This window comes from Pygocentrus nattereri, chromosome 9 (assembly GCF_015220715.1).
Source record: "Pygocentrus nattereri isolate fPygNat1 chromosome 9, fPygNat1.pri, whole genome shotgun sequence".
Lineage (NCBI taxonomy): Eukaryota > Metazoa > Chordata > Actinopteri > Characiformes > Serrasalmidae > Pygocentrus > Pygocentrus nattereri.
In genome coordinates, this window is record NC_051219.1 from 21,134,300 (window position 1) to 21,157,735 (window position 23,436).

Here is a 23,436-nt window from a genome sequence, read left to right on the forward strand (position 1 = left end):
TCGTCCTCCTCCAATGCAGACTAGTTTTTTATGGGATTTATCTGAACTGTTTGTGCTCTGTCCTCTACTGTTATATTACTTGGTGACTTTAATTTACATATTGACAAGGCCTCGACTATGTCAACTGATTTTATGTCATTGCTCGACTGCTTTGGATTCACACTGCATGTCAACTTTCCCACACACGAGCATGGTCATGCACTGGACTTAATCTGTACAACTGGACTTGATAATATTGCTGTACAGGGCATCCGTATTGGTATATGTTTTTTATAATTTTATTTATTTATTTATTTTATTTTATTTTTTTAACCCGCCACCACCACCCCTCCTTGGGAGACAATTTCTTTTTTTATTATTGGTATAGCAAATTTCTTTTAGTATATGCTGCCATCTTGTAGAGGGAGGACAACAAATTGCAAACATACAAGCAAACAAAAATTACAAGGGGGAATAAAGGAGGGAAAAAATGGTGGAAGTTGGGAGAAAACATACTAGAAACATACAGAACATGTGATCCCACAAAAATAAAAAATAAAAAAGGACAAATTGAGCTTTAGCTATTTGTTATACCTGCCATATATATTTATTTCTGTGTGTGTGTGTGTGTGTCCACACATGTTTGAGACCAGGAACATTTGGGTGGAGGCATCACAAGTAGGTCTAAAAGCCGTTGCAAGTTAAGGTGGTTGTAGAATGTTGTTAAGTGTTGACCATGTTTTTCGTATTCGTAAGATTTGTTTCTGAGAGATGCTGAGATTTTTTCCATTGCTATGTGTTTTTTCCATTGCTATGTGTGAGTACTTACAAGACCTTATTTCCCATTACAAGCCATCACGACTACTCAGATCCCAGAGTGCTGGCTTATTAATAGTTCCTAGAATTCATAAGGCTGCAGCTGGGTGTAGAGAGCTTTTTCTTATAAAGCCCCCAAACTCTGGAATGATCTTCCAGAAAATGTTTGGGACTCAGTCTCAGTCTTTAAACTAGGCTGAAAACTCACTTGTTCAGTTTAGCTTTTTATAGGTAATGTTCCCCCTTAGATAAAGGCAGCCGATCCAGGGGTCCATGGACACAGGGAATTATAGTAAACTGAGACGCTGTTGCCGTCGTCCCGCTGCTCGCATGCGGTCACTCAAGTTTGTGGACGGTGGAGCGGAGGGATGCCAAACAGTTTCAGAGTGCTGCCATGTCTGTGTCTCCTTCTGTTTCTCTCCTTTTAGTTAAGCTGTCATAGTCAGATCTGCCGGAGTCATTAGCCACACTCTGTAAATGTTTATATCCCCTAAAACAAATTCCCTCTCCCTGCTTTTTTCCGAGTATACAATCGCCCACATGTCCGGCCGGACACTGAAGGACGACTGACTGTCGAGCCCTCCTGCTACCCACTTCAGACCAGCTGCCCACGCACCAGCTACCACCTTGGACTAGCTGCCCACCCTACACTGATGTACTACTAATACTACTGCTATTAATATTAGTAGTATAATCACTTGTAGATAGTTTGAACAGAGGAGGATGGGTCCCCCCTGGTGAGCCTGGTTCCTCCCAAGGTTTCTTCCTAAGTTCTGAGAGAGTTTTCCTTGCCACTGTTGCCCCTGGCTTGCCCGCCGGGGGGTTTTTACATTATCGTTAAAACTTTGTTCTCTTCTGGAATTCTGTGAAGCTGCTTTGTGACAACATCCGTTGTAAAAGCGCTATACAAATAAATTTGATTTGATTTGATTTAGTCTTTTTAGTGATGGTTAGCGCCACCAAAAGTGTTCTGTTTTCCTCTTTGTTTAGATGCACTGATGATGTGTCACCTAACAGACAGAGTGATGGGGATGGGGATATGGGTTGTTTTAACAATGGAGTTAGTATTGTTAGTCAAGCTAAATGTGTTTTCCAGAATGTTTGTCCAGAGGTTGGTAGAGGGAGTAACCAAGAGATCTTTTTCCCACTTTTTCTTTGGTACATAAATTGTATGATGTAACTCAGGTAGGAATTTATAAATTTTAAATAATATTTTTTTAGGAATAGATGTTTAGTGGACTTAGTTCTATCAATATCTTTTTTGTTTTTAAATTTTGAGTTTAGTATGGATCCAAGTTGATGATATTCCAGAAACTGGTTACTCTCAATGCTGTATACCTGGGTTAAATGTGAAAGGGTTACAAAGCTTTTATTCTGTAGAATGTGATGTAAGTGTGTAATACCTTTGTCTTTCCATTTGTGTAAAGATTGTTTTGAAGTAGATGTGTCCTGACATCTGAATGTTAGTGTGTAACCTAAAACATCATCATTACCAAAACACATTTTCTGCAATTAAATGAACCTTGTGTTTAAACAAAAAATATTATGATTTTATTTGTGTATAACTTTTCAAAGCTGTGTTTGCTAGTCGTGGACTTGCTAGCATTTTGAATTATGCTCAAAATTTGCCAGAATTGTTACAGCTGAAACAGTCACTACTGAAGCAGTCTCTACCAAAATATTTAGTTATGTTTCAGTGCTATTATTGTTTTGGTAGTGACGAGATGGAATGTTCAGTCATTTATTTTAATAAAATAAACATAATTAAAGTCATTCAAAGCAAAAAGGATTTTAGTCGAAAACATTTTCGAGTTCATGATCCACGGCTATGCAAAGTGGTATCTGTAGTGTATTAGGCCTGTAATAAGTCAGTTATATACACTACCAGTCAAAGGTTTGGACACAGCTATTCATAGAATTGTTTTTCCTTTCGTTTTATTCCTTTTGTACACATTTTACGATAATAAAGAAATACATCAGAACTATACCTAATAGGGTGGTTAGATCCCACTCTTCATGGTCACACAACACATCTGAAAAGCTGAAATGCGTTCATTTTTTAATTTATTTGCCTATATGCCTTTATTGTACACGGTTCTTTAATTCCTCTCAACCCATTCAACTAACAAGATAACAAAAACATTAGAATATCACAAAGGCGTAGTGACAAAAAGGCATTAATTCGACTATATGTTTGTGTACCATACCTTTCCTCACCGAAAAGCTTTGCGTTTTCCCGAGGAGAGACGCGACCACTGCAGCATGCAATATTAAACAGCAGTCTCTCATAGACCCCTCTGTCCACGTGCCCCCGTTAACGTGAATGCGTTTTGTCGCAGTGTGGGATGGCAGGCGTCACGGCGTGTTGTGTAATCTCAGGAAGTCTTTTCACCGTGGATAGTCAAGCAGCATGGATTCATTTAGAGGAAATAACCCTGTTCCAGATTAACTGTGTAGAATTGCTAGATGCTATATCTCTCCTCGTAGGATATTCTGTTAGCTTATTGCACGTTCACATCGTATCGTCCTCGGAGCTACGAATACTGAAAGTCTAGCATGTCTTTGCATTGATTTAGCCAACACAAATGGAAACGGGAAGAATTTCTTATTTCTTCCTCTCGCTCTTGTTTAAGGTATCAGGTTTATTGATGTGAATTCTGTCTGTGCTTGGTCGGAGCTATCCCAGAAACGGTGCTGAAAACTGCTGCTTATTTGGTTCTCTCTGTGTGCGCAACCGCAGCTGAGATCCTAGTGAAATTTTTGGGTTAAAAAGAAAAAGAAAAAGCTCAGAATGAAAACCACTGGATTTATTATAAAATGACACGTAATTACATATACAATTTTTCATTGATTTAATTGGTTGATCTGTAACTTTGAACACATTTTACATGTTCTTGAATGAAACGAATGTTAGTGCTGTTGTTAGCATATAAATGGACTTTTTGATTTATTGTTGCTTGCAGTCTTTGCGTAAGCTGCAAATGAAATGACAAAGGAACTCTCCTGTCTGTTTTTGGTAACTTAGGTTCCAGGAAGATTTCTGAATAAAAGACAGGGCAGTGATGTAATAAAAGAAGACACCAATTCTGGCTCAACCTTCGAAGAGAAAGCCCAGCTGTACCAGTTCCCACATCTGGAAATATGTGCAGTCACTTGGGATAATACAGATGTGTAAAGACAGATATGTAAGCATTTGTGAATCATTAGACCATAAGAGTACTTTATTCTAAAGTGCTATATAATTCAATATTTCTGACAGAGGTAGATCATAGATCTATCATAGTCATAGATTATTTTACTTCATCTAATGTGTATGTGGTATGATGGAGAGTAATCTGAGGAATTAGCACCAAGCACTCAAAACTCATACTGTTGGCCGTCACTTAGTCTGTGTTGACAAACTAGTCTCTGTTATTACACATTACTCTCATATTGTGTCTTGAGTCATTGTGTGGACATGTGAATGAGTAATGTGTCATTTGATGGGACAGTCTTTCTGAGGACTGCATTCCATTCACACCATACTGTAAAATTCACACTGTAAATGGCAGTAGCACATGTTGAAGTTAGTACTAAACAGTAAAATGTAAGTTAACCAACATACACTTCAAACAAATGTGTATACTCTCTCACATATATACTACAACATGACTAAGTGATCATGTTACAGAGCTTTGCCTTAACCTTTACTAAAAGTCTCTTATCCCTCAGAAAAACTGTTGCTATTCAAATTATATTGATATGTTCATCAGAATAAATCCATGTATAACTGACATGACTTTTTTGTGGGGTTAACAGTATAATCTGACTTACATAATGATAACAATACACTCCATATTGTGATGAAATCTGTTGTCATTTAAGCAATATCATATTGGCAGTATAGTTATAACTTTAATATTATATACTATAGTACAGCACTTTCATGGACCATTAATATGCAATAACATACATTTGTGTTTAATCATAAGGTCTGTGCTCATTACCGTCACTGTGTGTCAGTCTTCTGCAGTAAGGTAACGCTGATGGATGGCTTGAGTTTGTCTCAAAAGCAGGAGGCCTGCGTTGTACAGGAGAATAGCTGGGAAGTCCATCACTAGCAAATAAATGTATCGTTTCTCTTTTAGAAACCAAAAGTGTTCCCTCAAACAGACCAAGAGACATAATAGAGGATTTAAGTTCTCAAGGTAACAGACTAATTATAGATCAGTAATATTCAACCCAAATTCAGGGACACACACTACCAAGACAAATAATAGAAAACTGTTCTTTTTAGGTTTTTGCGGCCATAAAACTCTTTGCAAGGTTGTACAGACAAATACCATGACATAACAGAGCAAATAAACATGCAGCAAGTAATGCGGCTATTTCAGTAACATTATTCTAGACATCATGTTGTTATTCGCTGGCCTGCTAATATCAGTCTAAGATGGTTTACTGCAAATTCTCCTGTGAATATTTAACAAAACCTGAATCGTCTAAACAAACTTGACAATATTGAAATCTGACAAAACTGAATGTTAACATGAAATTCTTGACATGATAATATGTTGGTGCTATCCTGTATTTCTGGAATTGCCATTTAGGTGTGTGTGCAGTACTGTATGAGTGTATGTATGTGATTACCTTTGACCCTTGAGATAATTTGAAAACAAGCTTTATGATGATACATATACTAATAATGTTAGCTTAGCTCTCTTTATGAAGTCATTATTCTAAAAATAGGTACTGAAACATTAATATACAGTGCTAAGTTACTTTCTTGTTTATTTAATGATAGACCATAGGATAGTACTTCACAACTTCATCTGGCAGACTAAACAAATAAACTGAGAGCTGACTGGCCTCTCCATAGATTTGAAAGTGACCACTGAAGACAGACAGAGCTTGAGTTTAAATACATTATCCACAGCTGTGTTTTCTACATGTGTAGTTGCCCTAGTTTTGAAAGCTAGATTCTACATAGAGTGTAAAGAAAAAAAAGACAATGCAATCATAAAATTAGATTTCATTCTTACAATGATGGGTCTGAATGAATGTGTTCTTATGTCTTTTTTTCTGTTATATGGAGTTTAGTTTGCTTAATTCAAACCAGATAGCTGATGATATCTACTGCACGGTACAATGTGTAGCTGTCTGGCTGTGATATTGGTATTCATTCTTTCTACACCAAAGCAGTTTTAATCAAAACATCTGTGGTGCAGAGCATTTTTGTGTAACAATGTTCAACAATGTCCTGCAATATGCAATTTTAGGTTTAAATTATAAAACTTGCTCATCAGTGATCCTGTGGAGGTGCTGACCACTAATGAAAGGGTTTAAGGCAGCCAGCAAATTCTGCAGTTAAACAGATAGACAACAATCTGTAACTGTTGAGCTATAAATTGCTCATATATAGTAAGTGGACCTAATAAATTGTACAAGGTAGATGTACTTGTGGCCAGTGAGTGTGTATGATTAATTTTCAAATGATCAAAACAACAGTATTTCTTAGTTTACCACTGTGGATTTGTAAGGACATATATTTTCCTCACTTTCTTTTGCATACTTCTTGTAAGTTTAACAGAACATATTGATTTGTCTGAGTGAAAACTCCAACTCCCAGTTAGGTTGATGTCAGACTCAGTTCATAATGTAAAGCAATTTGAAAGCCCACAAATGTAAGGTCTTTTTTAATGTGGCTAACTTGCTTATTGAGGAAATAAGGCCAGTTTTTGGTCTACTACATGTCTATTCAGTAGTAAAAGAGAAAAGCCAAATTCATTATGTAACCTCTCTCTGTTGCCCATTACCGACACCCAACTGACAGCAATCTGCCATGTCACACAAAATAGCTATCTTGTTGCTCATTCAACAGGTCATAAAATTTACTCCCTAGTCATGTGTAGCCTTGACAATATAAGGACACTTTAATCAGGCACCTCCCAATATGCTTTTAAAAGCATATGACCAAGGTATTATGCTTCATCAGTCACAAATGCCTCCTTGTACCTCCCGCTGCTTGTGTGTGAGCTGACCAGATTCTTGTGCCAAAATACCAGTCCCATATTTTCTGTCCTAAAGCTACATGAATGTATTGCTTCAAATTGTGAGGTAGTACCATGGTTGAAGAAGATATTTTATATATATATATATATATATATATATATATATATATATATATATATATATATATATATTACAGAAATCTATTAACCTCATCCCCTGAGGTTAAAGTTCCAACTACTCCCTTCCCCAACACGATATTGCATATAAGCATGATATCTTGATAGACTAAATGGCCTTATCAAAAATTGCAATCAGCAAGGGAAGTACAATTTTGGTTATGCTTTTTTTTACATGCTATAATTCTACTTACCCTGTTTTTGTTCTCTCTAGGGTGCAAGGTCTGACTCAAATAAAATTTATTTTGGTGAAATATCTTGATGTTTAGGTTATAACATAAAATGTATGTCTCTTGTTTCAGTGGCAGGAAGGGGAATTTATGAGGGAAGTAGAATTTTAGCAATGTCAATTTAAAATCATATCTCCAGGATGCAAGGTCTGACTTAAATCAAATAAATTCTAGTGACCTACTGTAGTCTGTTTTCATGTCCAACAGGGAGAATCTCTTGTTGGGTAGGATGTCTCTCTTTTATTACAACATGCATAAACAGAGCCATAGCCAGTTCCTGGGTCTGCTGCCTGTTTTCAATTTAAGAGCACACCAAAATAGATCACAACAATACATCTAGTTGCAGTCAGACCCTGCACCCCGGAGAAAATGGTGTTGGGGGTATAATTTTGTTAGGTGTCAAAATATATTGCCAAAATTCTACTCACCATTATAAAATTTACTCTGTTGAACTTAGAGATATGACCTTTATTACTGTATAATCTGCATCCCATGATAAATCCAGAAAAAAATTTATTGAGTCAGATCCCAGAAGCAAGAAATTGGCATGTATTAAAATAACTAAGCAAAAATTCTACACCCCCTGATAAAATCCTCTGTAATGAAATAAGAGGGCCATTTTTGAACTAGGCAAAAGTAGGCAGCTGCTTAGGGCACCCATTAGCCAAAGGCTCCATGAAAATGCTAATTAGATATAATGTACTCTATGTGTTGATGTTTACTAACCTATTCTGAAATATTTACATATACATTTTAAAAACTGCTGTTATTTGCAATTGCAGCTATGAATTATAAGTAATTTCAGTGCAGTCCCTAGTCATATTTATAACAAACTATTCCATGTTGTTATGTGATGACACTGTAAACACAAATAACTAAAAGCAAGGCAATTAACTGACAATTGAAATTACAAAGAAGAGTTTTTTCAGTGTGATTTTCTGGGTGTTGAGAAAAAAATCAAATGAAGTAGTATGAATGATGTAGAATCCAAATGTCTATCTTTGATTTTTTCAGTCAGAATAGAGTGCTGTATGAGCTTAGCAGACAACATTTAATACCAGCATTAATGTTAGTTTAGAGAGGGTTGGAATGTAATGTAATACAAGTATTGGGAATAAGTATCTGTATTCAATCCAAATTACATTTAATAAAGGCAGTATTCAGAATGCACTTACATTATTACATTTTTAGGAGAATACTTTTAGAATACTTACTCACTATAATGTATTATTAATCTATAATAATAATATGAATAATAATAATAACTCTTATTAAACTATAATTATTCTTTTAAAACCAGTGCACAGCACATAGCCAGTTAGCCACACTCTAAAAAGGAAACTTAAAAGCAACTTCTTTGTAAACTATGATGTTCCTGCCAAAGTCTGAGTAGACTGATAAATCAATGTGATGATCAGATAAATATCTCAGGGTTACTAAGCTCAGCTAAAGCTTGAGTAGAGCCATAAATAAGTCACAAATCAGTGTGATGAGCCAGTTATTAATCCATACAATTTTTGTTTAAGAGGTTTTTCAATAAACAGGTAAATTACAGAAAGAACAATGAACATTTTATGAAATAAAAATTTTACTCTAAATATAGGTAACTCCAGTGTTGGGATAATGACTCAAATTAATCCATTACAAAAAAAAATAATCCATTACAAGTTACTTATTATTTCTCTTGAAAAAATAGAGATTGTTACTCAGTACTTCCTGATATACAGTAATTTCATGCTCATTATCTCTGTGTTACTTTGTACCAAATGATCTCTCTGTTTCAAGCATTATTTCCTAAAACAACCAAACTATCAGCCAATATAGTTAGATGATTTCACTTAACAAAATGTCTAGAAATGGGCTCAATCTTAACAACAATATCAAACTTAGAATTATAAGATGTTTTCACTGGCAAAGATGTAGTTTTTGCAGTGTAGATGGATGTGCCACTCAGAAACCGTGAGCCTTATTAATTTTAAAATGTGCATCCGGGGGCTTCATTCCTGTCTTTGCCTTGAGCCCCTGTATCAACTCAGTCTACCCCTTTGCTTTATACGACATAACCTACATATCAGAATAAGTCACCAGAATAAGTTTGATTTGAATCAAACCTTACTACTCCCTTGAACATTCAAAACCTGCTGACATTTCAAACCAAATGAACCTTAAAAATCATTGCAATTTTTAATCACAATCTTTGAAACTTGACAATTAGTGGCAAAGCATACCCCATACATATACACACTTTAGCACGTCTATATCAGACAAAGGCGGAAAAAGGGGTAACATGATTTATCTGTGTTCGAGAAAGCTATGCTCAACTCAAAAATGGCATATTGTAGACATGTCATACGTCTGCCACAAACAATACTAGATAGTTGGGCCCTTTAGCAAGATGGTTGTGAGTATGCCGCTCTGGACCCAATTAATGTCAAAATAATTACTTCCACATTATCAATGCATTAATACTGGTATTGGGTATTAACTCATACTCCACTTCATGAAAATGCATGTGATGTGTAAGCCTAGTGTATGTTGCCACGTTAATGAACAAACCACTCAAGCTGGAAGTGAACAAGGTTCTGCTCACACAGAGAATTGTTACTAACACCATGACAGTAAAACTTGACAAACCATTTCCTTAATACATTTGGAGACATATAGGATTGCAAAATGAAAGCAAACAGGTCAAAGTCTAATTTATTTGTATAGCAATATTTAAAACAGGTGTTGTCACAAAGCAGCTTTGCAGAAAATCTGGGTCCAAGTGCCCTTGAGCAAGCCAAGGGTAACCATGGCAAGGAAAAATGTTATTAGAAGCGAACATCAGTGACTAGTGTGAGAACCCTACAATGATGATCCATTAGTATGAGAAATAAGAAAAGTTCAGAGTACTGTGAAGCAGGGAAAGCAATGTCTATGACTAAACAGTGTGAGTCTGTGCAGCAGCAGAATCTTCATATGGGTAAGTGGCATGCAGGTGAGACTTAATCCTCAGCATTGGACAGCAGTAAGCTCCATTGTGGTCAAAATGGTCCAGATGAAAAAACAGCATCAGACCACACAGGATGGGCAGTTGTTGAGCTTGGCAAAGAAACACAGAGACTATTAGGAGTGACTTAGAACAGTACATAGAGTTAATAGAGTGCAGCAGTGACTCCAACAGGCTCAACTAATACAGCCTAACAAAGACATGAGGGCCCCCTAAGATTTTCAGTTTACCATGATACTCATTGCCCATGAGCCCCCAGATCTGTAGCTTTTATATAACAGGAAAAACTGAATACCAAAGGATTGGCTGAACAAGTAGTTTTTTACCCTGGATCTAAAAGCTGTGGTTGTGTTTCAGTCCCAAACACTGACTGGAAGGTTATTTCAAAGCTTGGGGACTTCGAATGAAAAGCCTTTACACCCAATGTAATTTAATGAATTCTAGGTACTAATAGTAAGCCAGCAGCATATGATCTAAGTAAGCATGGTGAATCATAAATAAAACAATTTTGCTCAGGTACTGAGGGGTGAGGCTGTTCCGAGCTTTATATGCAAGTACAAAAGTTTTGTACTCAATATGGAATTTACCTAGCAACTAATGTAGTGCTTATGAAACTGCACTGATGTAGTGGACTTATTAAGACTTTGGACAGTAATATTTTGCATCACAGTAATTCAACCTTGATGTAATGAAGATGTTAACTGTCTTCCGGTAGAGACAATGAATTTCTTAAATTGGCCAGTATTGCTAAGATGAAGGAAAGATATTCTAGCAACATTGTATATATATATATATATGCATTGAAGCACAGATCAGAATTGATTGTGACACCAATGTTTATTGCAGATGTACCTGATGCAACTGAGAAGTTATTAAAATTAAGTGTTCATTTACAAAGTTGTTTTTAACAGCTTTTGGGCCAAGAAACTTTTGTTTAAGTTGAGTAGGAGGAATTTATTTGGCATCCAATCTCTTATGCCTTTCACACAGTCCTCAATCAGTATTAAGTTCAAATTCATCATCAGATGTGGCCACAATTGTGTGTCATTAACATAGCAGTGGACATTTATGCCATGCTTACTCATAAAGGTACCCAGTGATAGCACATAAAAAGTAAACAATAATGGTCCTAAAACAGACCCCTGTGGAACACCATAGTTTTGTTAGAACAGATTATTTGCTGTTTACACAATAAACTGATAGCGATCAGTCAGGTGAAATCTGAACTAGGAAAAACCTGCTCTTATTACTCCAAGGTTTTCTATCCTGTCTAGTAGGATAGAGTGGTCTAATGCATCAAATGCTTCACTAAGCTCAAGCACAACCAACACAGACACTTGGACACTTTCCTTGGTCAGAGAATAATGAGATCTTTTACAGTTTTCATTGGGGATTTTTCTATACTGTGATAAGCCCTTAATCCAGACTGAAGTTTTTCATGTATGTGATTCCTATAGGAAGTTGGAAATTAGTTGTTGCACCACAGCTTTTTCCAAAATATTGACATGAAGGGAAGATTTGAGATGAGGGATCAATCTTAGCTTTCTTAATCAGCTCAGTTTCTCAGCAAGTTTGCTCCGTATGCAGGTTGTTGTTTTGAATTAAACAGCTTCATTCATAATTGTTGATAGACAAAGGTGTCTGTAGAGGCTGCGTTTCACGTAGTGTGTCAGTTGGACAGAGCACTTTCGTACAGCGTGAGCAAATATATTGTAGGCTTTGTCTATACTTGATGGTCCATTCAAACATATAGTGTAAGTCTTTATGGAACAATATTGTCTGTCTATAGAAAACACTCAACTACAGCTCAACCAGCCACCAAAAGATTTCAACAAGACTCTTCAAGTGAGCTTCAACACTCTTCAAGTGAGCTTCTCAGATGCATTAGCCTCAATGTGATTCCTGTTGTCTCTGTTGTTGAAAGAGACCGATGAGGAGCAGGAGAGCAAAATATACTTTTCCTACAGCTGTACTGAAGTTCTTTTCTGATGTAGAACAAAACCCTCTCTTCTCTGCTGCAACACCATTCGATCCAAGGTAACTAATGTAACATAGCTAGATAATGCATGTCATTTAAAATCAACTAGTTTTTAATCATTTAATTGTTAAGGTACATTGCATTAATTTACACCAACAGCTACTTAATTTTAAGTAGGTCACTCAGTTATGGCATTGAACTCGGTATCAGCAAATACTAAAAATACGTACTTGTATTTGGTCTGAAAAAATGGTTTTAATGCATCCCTAATCAAAATTATTTAAAAATTCACTTACTTCTGCTCAATATGTTTCTGAATCTAAATTCAGTATCAACAATATAGTTGAATTATTTTGATTCTTGGGCTGTTTTAGTTTTAATAGTTCTATTTTTATAATAGTTCTATCTATTTTTCATGTTTTGAGATCAGTTTGGTAAAGTAGACAAAATCAAACTTAGTAGTCTTGACCTGACACAAGTAAACAACTAAAAATTCTCTAACAAAACTGGGATGCTTTTCCCTTTTCCCTTGCTCTTAGCGCATAAACAAGTAGAAGTAAGATCCAATTACATCCTTCAAAGAGAAGGAGAGGCAATTCACTTTAAAGTGATTGTCTCAGCTCTGTCATATTAGTTTTCTGATGATCTGTCACTGAAGCCAGAGAAACCCAAGTTAATCTGTTTTATAGCTAACATTCTGTGCTTGTTTTATGTGACACTTTCTAGTTATATTTTCAGCTTGTTTTATGGTTGAAAAAAAGTTTTTGGAAATAAAATTTGAAGCATTCAAATGTTACTCCACTTATGGTGTTCAAAGAACACATTCCGACCTGAATTCATGTCAGTAGCAGCAGCAGGGACTAGAATTCACAGTTTTTCCAGTCTGAGAGTATCCAGGGTTTGTTTATTCCTTAGCCATTGGCCACTATGGAGTGGAATTGTGCAACCATTTGGCAAGCGTGGGATGTCACTTAAGTAATTGTAAGCATCTGCTAATTTACATAATTTGTGGCTGCCTTCTTTTGGCAGTGGATTGTTTTGACCACTGGCCTGGCACAGGGTGATTTTCTTCAGAGTGATGGACTATTTCAGATGGACACTTTTGACCTTGAAACATTCAGCAGTAATACATTCGGGGTGAACAAACCAACGCCCCCCATAGTTGGCGCCATGCTTGCTGTGCAGCTATCCAAATTATGTTCTCTGCAGAGTATGTAAGTGGAGTGAAGACGCAAACATTTCCACTTTTTGCTCAAAAGCTTCTGTAATCGCTCTCCTCCAGATTTTCCATTTTCATATCCTTTTTAAGACATGTTAAAGTTATGATGCTTGTTTAACAATAAAGGTACAGGCTTGAAACAATGGCCCAATCACAAGCCAAAACACTAAGGGTAAATAAATGCACATACTTTTAACATAGTCTTGTTTATCATTCGTACAGAAAAACTGACAATTGTGTACAATCTGTAGAACTTTTTATTGTGATTGGTGAAAATTTCCAGTATGTGTAGGCCTGCTGAACAGTTCCATGGTGCAAATAATGTATATAAATGTCCACCATGTGTGAGCTCTAGCAGTCAAGTTGCCAAATTTCTCATGTCATGCAGAGGTAGTCTGTGTGGAAAATACGAACTGGCTCAGGAGATGGAGGGGTGTTGGAGTGATTTCGAAGTGAGGGACAACACCAGCACTTGGACTTTCTAAAAAGCTGGACAAAATCATGCTGTTAGTATAAGTATGTGAAAAACCCATTATGTTGTAAGCCAGGTGAACAGTGTCTACATAGTTCTAAGTCTGTGCAGTTACTAATTTAATTAGAAGGGTGAGTGGGGAAAGCAGGTGAGGCTTTTTTCACAGCAGTAAAGTGAATGGATGTGAGAGGCTCCATGGTGGTCAAACTGAAAAATCCACAATCTAGAGCAGTGGTTTTAAATCTCAATCCTGGGAGCCCATGCACTGCACATTTTCATGGTTTTGCTGTTCTTGACTTGACTCATGAAGGGTTTGATATTTATCTGATGAGTTTAATTAGCTGTGGTCAACCATGGACAACACAAAGTTCAAAATTAAGCCACCAAAAATAGATACTACTGTAAATATGCTTCCGATGGTGACTTTGTTGTCTTATAACCTTAACCTGTTTCTGTGGTAGTCCAAGACCTCTGTGGAAAACAGATTATTGCCTATCCAGCCTAATCATAGCTTTAACATGTGATCTGGCAAAAGTTTGTTCAGACGTTAAAGTGTTGAGGTAGTCATGGAAGAGCAGCCCTTTTAATGCCTCCTCACATTAGCACTAATTTGAGACAGCAGGAGGCTTGAAATCTGCTTTTCAAGGGAGCAGGAGAGGGAGAAAGATTAAATCCATTTATCTCCCACTTTCTCTGCATCTTGAGATAAGAGTCACACTTCTTCAGCAATCACTCCTATCCCAGAAATAACTCAGAAGTCATTGTGGTTTTCAGTGGTACAGGACAGGCTCAAAATTTAGGGATCAGATAGTCCCCATCTGATCCAAAGGATTGGAAGCAGCATATTTTATTGGATCAGGTATGGTTATAATAAGCCTAATCCAATTCTGTGTTAGGACGGGCACAGGAGTCAGACGAATGCGGATAAGAAGACAAACAAGGTTTAATACAGGAGAACGAGTATCAGGGTCAAAAACAGGCGAGGGTCAAATACCAAAAAGCACAGGCAACCAAAATCCAAGGGGAAGACAATCTCGTGGTCAAAAAAACAATCCAAAAAAGGTCCAAGTTCAAATACACAAAACCAGCTGGTGAAGGTACAAAAAAGGGGGAGATCAAAAGGCAAAGTCAAAATAACAAAGATACAGTCAGTACACAGAATTCAGAACAACAAAGTAAACGCTCAGTATGCTCAGGGAGAAACAATACTTCACACTGAATCTAACTGAAAAGATACATTATATATATACTTATATACTAACTAACTAGGTCATCATGCACAGGTGTGTTGGGTTAATAATCAGGAGACTGTGAAGCATGTGATTGTGCACAGTCATGTGATCTCCTGAAGCATTGTGGGACATTGAGTCCGATTCAGTCCGAGGCATGACATTCTGATCCTTTGTTTCTTGTTGTTTTGTTGTCTTAAGCCGTTGTTAAAAGAAACACAAACAAGAATCATATGTATGCGTCAGAATATAAAATGGTTATTTGGTTGTAAAAAGACAAATGTTACAGTTTCAGAGTGTGTTCTGCTGCATTTATTAAAAAATGTAAGTGATTTTACTGTAGAATATGAAAGTATCTGACAGCCAAATAATCAGGCGTGTCAATTAAATTTGATCATAAACCAATTTTTAGCACACAATAAAAAGTTTTAAAAATCAGTCCAGAATGTCACATAAAAAGTAGCCATTTAGTGCAGTTTCACCAGTTTCAGCTGCCTAGCTTCCTTATCACCTATAAGTTAAATGAGTAACAATAGCTACACTGGAGTTGTATTTGTTCATCAGTTAACATTCACTTGTTCTGAACTATACTTAAAGTCATTTCAAGATTTATTTTCTCAGCCAAGCAACTCATGCCATCAAGCTTTCAGTTTTTTTTTTTTTAGCAGCATGCTGTTGTGTCTTGTATTATCTTGCTCCAGCTGTGATCAAAGCATGTACAAATGAATGTAGCACACCACAGTATGTTGTTTTATATCCATTTCCAAATCCAAAAACAAACTCACAAAACTTCAGCTTGTATTTAAAAGTTACAGCATGTTTGGTCTGCGAATTTGATACTTATAATGCCGTGCCAAAATGGCAAAGTAATTTTCTTCTGTGCATAAAATCATCAAAAGATATAAATGGTCCATAAATATTTAGTAAGCCAATTATGGCCAAATGCTTTAGCCTAGGATGCTTGACAAGTTGAGCTTTAAGTTTGCTGTGTTGCTTATCCTCAATATTGTTGCTGTCCAATTTAAACTCAGTTATGTTGTCTTTCGTTGGGCTAAAAATGTGCCCATTCTTAGTGGACGCATGCTTTATAGTGAAAGGTGTTGCAGTGTTGTTGGGGCATATATACCTCTAGCATTCTTGTTGATGTGAATAGGCTGGCTACTGATGGCAGAAGACTTGGAATGGGTATTATGTCTGCTGTTACATGGGCCTGTCTAAAATATTATTTTTGCCTACATGACTGACTGTAACGTAAATTACTACTTCTACGATAGAAGTAGTTCTATAATAAATTAATTCTACAATAAATTTAGTGCAGTTGAATCCAAATGCAATTGATCATACCAGATAAACTAGAAATTTAATTTACTGTTGCTTTGTGTGTGTGTGTGTGTGTGTGTGTGTGTGTGTGTGTGTGTGTGTGTGTGTGTGTGTTGTTTTTTTTTTCTAATTGCTCAGTGGTCAGGTTGTCATCCTGCCAAAATTTCCTGCCATTTTTCCACAAAAGTTATAATACACTATCTGTATTTAATGTGTCCAAATCAGACATGATGAAATGAAAATGGTCTGTAAAGAAAATTGTTCCTGAGGTGAGGAATGACCCCCTAAGATAGAAAGCCCTAGAATGAACCACGCCAAAAAAGCTGCAGAGAGAAAAACATGAAACAAATGATCTTTTTATTAATCAAAATAAAATAATTGATTTGACTATATATCAATCTGGAAAATGGATGTCAACAGAGCTTGGATCAACACAGGTATAAGCCTGCTTTAGTGCTAAATGTTATCTAGATTGCTATAATTCCAAGTGATGGACCAAAAGTAAAATCATTGGCCAATACCTAAACCCCAGCATTGCAATTTGGCACTGTTGTCTGTGATTTATTCATCATTTCCAAAACTGTGGGTCTACAGATGGCATCAGCATGCTTGCAGGGATTTTTCTTTCTACCTCTGTTATTTTGCTGTGTTCTGCATATTGAGTATGTAACTTTTTAAATTATTTGTGATTATAAATGGCTTGTCTGATGTACAGTATATTAACCATAAAATAGATCCCCATGGCTGCCATTTCTCTCTGCAATGCTTGTGCTGACCCGTGCATGAGAGTAAAAGTGTCTTTAATCACTATTTTTGTAATTTGTATCTTTTTTTTTAGATTTATCTCTTCTGACACATTCTTGGTCAAATTTTGAACTATTTTTTCTCTTTGGGTGAAAAACAAAAGTACAGTTTGTGACCATTTCAGATGATTTTTTTATGTTTAATATTAAATAATATTACATAAAATATCAAGATTGAAGCTAACTAGTTAGCTTTTCTTAACTTGGCAGCTGACAGTTAGCATGATTTAATCAGATTAAACAGGACCCTACAGTGCTCACATTTGTAGTTAAAAATATTCTGCACAAAGATTAACATTAAAGTACATTTACTCATGCATTGTTTTGCCAAAAGACCTCATGTAGGCACCGATTGAGGAGTTGATCTGACTACCTCCATTTTACCTCTAGCGTTAGCTTCTCTGAAGGAGCAAATTCTGTCGCTTCCTGTTTATTTGTCATGAAAACATACTGCTTTAATGTCATGTGATAAACAATTTCTATGATTTGATTAATGTAAACATGGTATCCAAAGTTCTTTTTTGGTTGCTTTATGTTGGCCAGCATTCACATTTTATCAGTTCTAAGACATGTATGTGTGCACTGAACAATTTTCCAAAGTAGTATATTTCTGAATGAAAAATGTTTTCGGAGGTGCAGCTCTGTATGTAAGTCTCATTTGTACCTCTTAACTTTAAAGTAGCATAACTAAGGAAGATCGACTTGTCAGAATTGGCAAATGGTCAGTTGGCAACCTATCTAACCTCAATTATTTAGCTGTATTATCTGTGAAAACACAAAGATCAGTTTGGCTGAGACTCATGATTAAAGTACCTGGACTGGATTAAAAGGGGACAAAAACCATGCATTGTGACAGCTCTTTGGGAATACTCACAAGTCTGTAGTTTCAGTGCATTAATACTTATTTTAAAGATGCATAAGACACATTTTATCAAAACTGATAAACTCAGTTTTAAACCACACATAAATAAACTAGTCAGTAAATGCAGACAGAAGCTAGGTTATTTTTATAAACATAAGTCCTGTTTCCCCATGAACGCCAGAAAAAGATTAGTTGAAGCAACTTTAATATCAGCGCTGGACTATGGCGATGTTATCTATAAATATGCTCCCTCCCTCTCTCTCAAATTACTGGACCCAATGTATCACTCTGCACTGAGGTTCATTACTGGAGATCCGTACAGAACTTATCACTGTGAGCTGTATGCAAAAGTTGGTTGGCCCTCTTTAACGATACAAAGGGAAACACACTGGTTGATTTTTATTTATAAGAAACATCAATTCATTGGTGAATACAAATAACAGTAATTATCAGACTTCCTCTAGTAATTGGATCAGCTGCCAGATAACAAGAGTTTTTACTGAACTGGGAAAATCTGCTTTTAGTTACATTACACCAGCGAGCTGGAATTCACTACAGGAAACATTAAAACTCAGCTCACTGGTATCATACCTAACCACCTTCAGAAAGCCTGTACCTGTTTTACTTAATCTTATTTATTCATAGCTTTTATTTTTTGTTTTAGTTCTTCTCTTAGTTCTTTATTTCTTTTTATTTATTTATTTCTCTCATTTTATTTTTAATAGTTTTGTAACATTACTTTTTAATTTGTATTATTGTATTATTACTTTATTAACCTCTTATCTTCTTTTGACCTTAATCTCATAATTTAAACCTCAAGTTTTATTTTTATCTATATTTATCTTTTATTCACTGTTATTTAAAATTCTCTTTTAAAATGATTAAATGTAGTTATTATTCTCTTTGTCATGTCAATCCCTGTTTTTGTAAATGCTCGGCTACATTGAAAATGAGGGTTGCCCTTAATGTACTTCCGAGTCAAAATAAAGGTTAATTGATTGATTGATTGATTGATTGATTGATTGATTGATTGATTGATTGATTGATTGGTTGGTTGGTTGATTGATTTTATATGGGGCATGCAAAATGATTATCTTACATCCAACTTAAACATTAAAAAATCCTTTTTAATTAAAGCATGATAATAGTAAAAAACATTCCATGCAGAATAAAAATCATTGTCTAATTATGTGTGTACATTCAAGTTGAATTCATGTACATGAATTAACCACTCCCAAACTGTCTTTTTGGCTTGATGATTTTTTTGTACGCAGCTCTGATTTTGATTTATAATTGACATTGTTCAAGAGACTCTCCCTTACCTCCTGCCTCTATGAATATTAACTGTCAATGGCTTGCTAGTTTTACCTCTCTTTAATGCTGTTGACTGCATCTCTGGCTACAGCTCTCAGGCTCGTAAACAAGCTACAACATATCCATAAACAAAACACATATCTGGCATAAATTACATTCATCAACTAAATCAGCCCAATGTACTTTTGGAAATATTTATTTTATATTTATTGTATATTTTGTAGAGTTTTTGGACAACAAAGTCTAGGCCTTGAATGCTTATGAAATAATGCAGTGTGCTGAGGGACACAATGTGGATGTGTTCACCATTAGGGCTGGTGGAGTGTGATAATGCAAACCCTGCAGGGGAGCCCAGTGATTTATTAAGAAGCTGGCCTTATACCACCCCCACTCCTCTCTCTCTCCCTCTCTCTCTCTCTCTCTCTGTCTCTCTCTCTCTTAATTCATCTGACTAATTTCCCTGACTCCTGATATATAATATAATATAATAGTTGCCTCAAAATTCTGAAGGGAGGTCTGTGCCAGTCTATAAGCACCTTGTGATTCTGTATAGCAAGTGGTTTTATATACAATTTTTTATATACAAATACTTTTATATACAAATACTTTCTATGCCAGTGTTGCAGAATATGGGCAAATGTGTTTAATACTGCTATTAGCACTTCTACATGTAGCATAAGGCCCTTGTAATTCTGCCAGTGAGAAACAGGCCTACCCCAGTGTTTCAGTGAGCAAGAATCCCTGCCTGCCAGTTGTATAGAGTTGCAATCTGGTGCCAGAGGAACTCCACCCTGCACATACTGCAATCTGTTAGCAGGATGTTCTCTCAGTTAATGGGACATGGCACAAACAGAACTGAAAAGCCCAATAGGACACATTTGGTAAAGGAAGAAGGAGATGAAGGGTGAGCAAGGAAGAGAAAGGGAAAAAATAGCACTTTGTATAAGTTCCATTAAAAGAAGAATATAGAGAAATCTTAGTTTAAAATAACATTTTCCTATTAGAATGATAACAGAATAACTATGGTAACTATGCTTTACACAATATGTAAGCCTGCTACAAGTCTGAGGCAATTCAAGTATCATGAAATTTTGTATGATCACGCCACTATTATTTTGTAGGACTGAGGTATAAGCAAGGTCACAATAGTCAAAATTCTTATTTATGGCATTAAAATGTTGAAAATAAGAATCTGTTCTTTTATGTATGATAAGATATAAGTATGCCAGAATATAGCGCTTCAAAGTGAATTCATAACAGGTCTTTGCTACTCCATATAAATACTTTATTTGAAAATTACAATACAGCACATTCTTTAATTTATCTTGAATAATATGGTTTAAATCTTGGAACTTTATAGTGGACAATGAGATGACATGTTTAGAGTGCTATGTTATTTACCAGCTTCTCAATAATATATTAGAAGAAAGAGTTTCCACCAAGGAAAACATTACCATCAAAATGGCCATGTTGTGACAATTATCAATTCCAATAGAAATAATTAGAAAACATATGAGAACTATTTTTTGTTGTGTAAGTAGTCAATCATTTCTTCTTAATTAAAACTAAGAGCTATTTAAAAAGCTATAAAAAACAAGCTTTGGAACAAGATTTGGAATGCTTACAAATATAGATCTTTTTATTAACAATCACCAGAGATGGGATGAATGTAAAAAGAGTGATGGACATACAGAAAAACCTAAAAAAAACACTGTATTGTATAGGGGAGGATATATTCTAGGATTTATTACTTTAGATAAAATAGGATTTTTAGGATTTTTAATATTTTTTTATTTATACAGAAAAGATGTTCTATGTCAGAGGTATTTTGTCAAGCCTTATAACCACGGATGGGGGAGTAGCTAAGTAGCATGCTACTTTTTGTACCTAGCTACAAATTTCTGTAGCTAGTAGCTGTAGCCACTACAGTTTTATTAAATGTAGCTAGCAGCTGTAGTGCCTAAAAATTTGTATGTAACTGTAGTGATAATTTTCTCTAAAATTTCACTACAGGCTTCAGACAATCTGCGCAAAATGAACCACAGGACGCAGCCGTTAACTGGGCTGGTGGTGACTGTGCAATCCTGACTGAGCTGCGGACAGTTTGAGCAAATGGTCACATGCCGATCACCCCTTACTAGTAGGCTTAGCTCAGGGATCGGGAACTGGAATGTTAAGAAGAGCCATTTTGTCTTTTCAACAAAAAATGAAACCACCTTGGGAGCCACAACATTTTATGTCAATTTTATTATCTTGGCTGTAAGTAGGTTCTAGTTCAGGCTAAAAATGAAATAAATAAAAACTCACTTACTTTGCTCTGCTTCTCCATGACTTTCTTGTAAAATGCCTCTCAGTGTTTGACTTTTTACAACATTTTTTCAGAATTTAAGGCAGAATGGGAAAATTCAAACGAGAAGCAGGAGAATGAGAAGCTGACTTCAGTATTAGTATAAACTTATGAGGAAACCAGCTGAGTGCTTATGAATGTAAATAAATCTGTCCGTCTCTAAATTATCGACAATTGTCTTCTGTCCCTTTGCCTTTTCATTTTCTATGTGGCTGTGTGGCCAGCAGTCTGCGCATCAGTCTTCAATGTTAAAGTTTGGTGAGTTAGCAGTTATACATTAACTCCAGAGTTTAAGACCATTTATTGTGAAAACTGTGTTAGATCTGTGTGTTATAATGATTTTACAGCAAAGAAGACTTACATTATTTTATCTAGCAATCTAGTTCTGCTGTTGAGCCACAGCAGCTCTGCAGCAGGGGAGAAATTATTGGAGTGATTCTCTCCCCAAACAGAGCCAGGGTCACTGGCTGAATTGTTGCAGAAGTTTAATGAAGGACTCTGAATGAAGTTTTAACATTTCTTGCTGAAATGTTTAAATTGGATAAGTTTTATTTCAACAGTTGACAGTTCTTTGCACAAAGTTGTTTGGTTTCTGTTACTTTTGTTTTTTTTGCAAGGAAAAACCTGGACTTTGCCTTGAGTCCAATTGTACATTCAATTGTATGTTTCTTTCTGGCACATGATTAAATGCAGTGTCCTGTTCACACTATCAGTTACTATCAGTTGGGCTTGTTTGGTGTGTCAGGTGGAAAGTCACAAACATTCTGACAGTCGTGCCTTGAAAGCAGCTAAAAATAGTGCACTACTTTTCAAAAAATAGCTAAAAAGTACCCACTACTTTTTCTGGAAAAGTGGCTAAACTGTAGCAAGCTACAAATTTAGGGAAAGTAGCTACAAAAAATATTAATTTTTTTACAGTTTAGCCACTTTTCCAGAAAAAGTAGTGGGTACTTTTTGGGTACCACTTAGTGTCATAACCACTGGTATGACACTAGGTGGCTAATCAGTTAAATCAACAGTTCAGTTAACTACCAGTAATAACAAAATGCAGGACAAGACAATAGATTTTAAGATCTGGAGATGAGGGCTTCTGTTGCCTTGCAGCCTGACCATAAATTTTGCATTACATGATGGATATTAGCAAATTGGCTAACTGAAGAGTAAAGCATTGTTTCTTATTTGAGATTAAATAAATAAGCATAATAAACTAAACATTTATAAGGATCAAAGGAAATATTACTCCTTCTGAGACAAAACAAAAGGCAGAGCTACACTCAATATTTCAGCACTAAGAACAAGCGTCACTCAACCTACCAAGCTGAGGTCATTCATGTGTGTCATAAATCCCCAAGTAATCAATACTTTAATGGTTACTCAGGGGCTGCTCTATCCTTCAGTCCCAGGCCCCTCTATCTCTTCGTGAGGCCAGGACCATCTGGTATCCTTTTCTCAGCTTTCAAAAGCTTTTTTGTGTCATCATTCTCATATGTAGACTTCTGGTTGGTGAAAGAGCACATCTGCCACAAAAGCAGTGGCAGGTGATCAGTAGTAGATGATGTCTTTTCCTTGGGAAATGAAGAAAGTATTGCTTCCATACCATTATTGTGTTTTTTGTACACAAGTAGGATATCATAATTGCACACTAGAAATATTCACAGTAATTCATTCAATGGGTTATTTTAGACAACAATTCAAATACCATATCTAGCAC

The 23,436-nt window shown here is 35.9% G+C and overlaps 1 protein-coding gene across 2 annotated transcripts in view; it reads left to right on the top strand.

The window, feature by feature from the left end:
- Positions 1 to 23,436, top strand: part of syt2a (synaptotagmin IIa) — a 77,060-nt gene that overhangs the window by 20,300 nt on the left and 33,324 nt on the right. The window contains exon 1 of one of the 2 annotated variants that reach the window (XM_037541343.1): positions 3,855 to 3,980. The exons of the other annotated variant lie outside the window; for it this stretch is intronic. The gene's annotated coding sequence lies outside the window, so the exon portion shown is untranslated. Of the gene's footprint in view, positions 1 to 3,854; positions 3,981 to 23,436 lie in introns of those variants that run through there. 2 annotated transcript variants of the gene reach the window in all.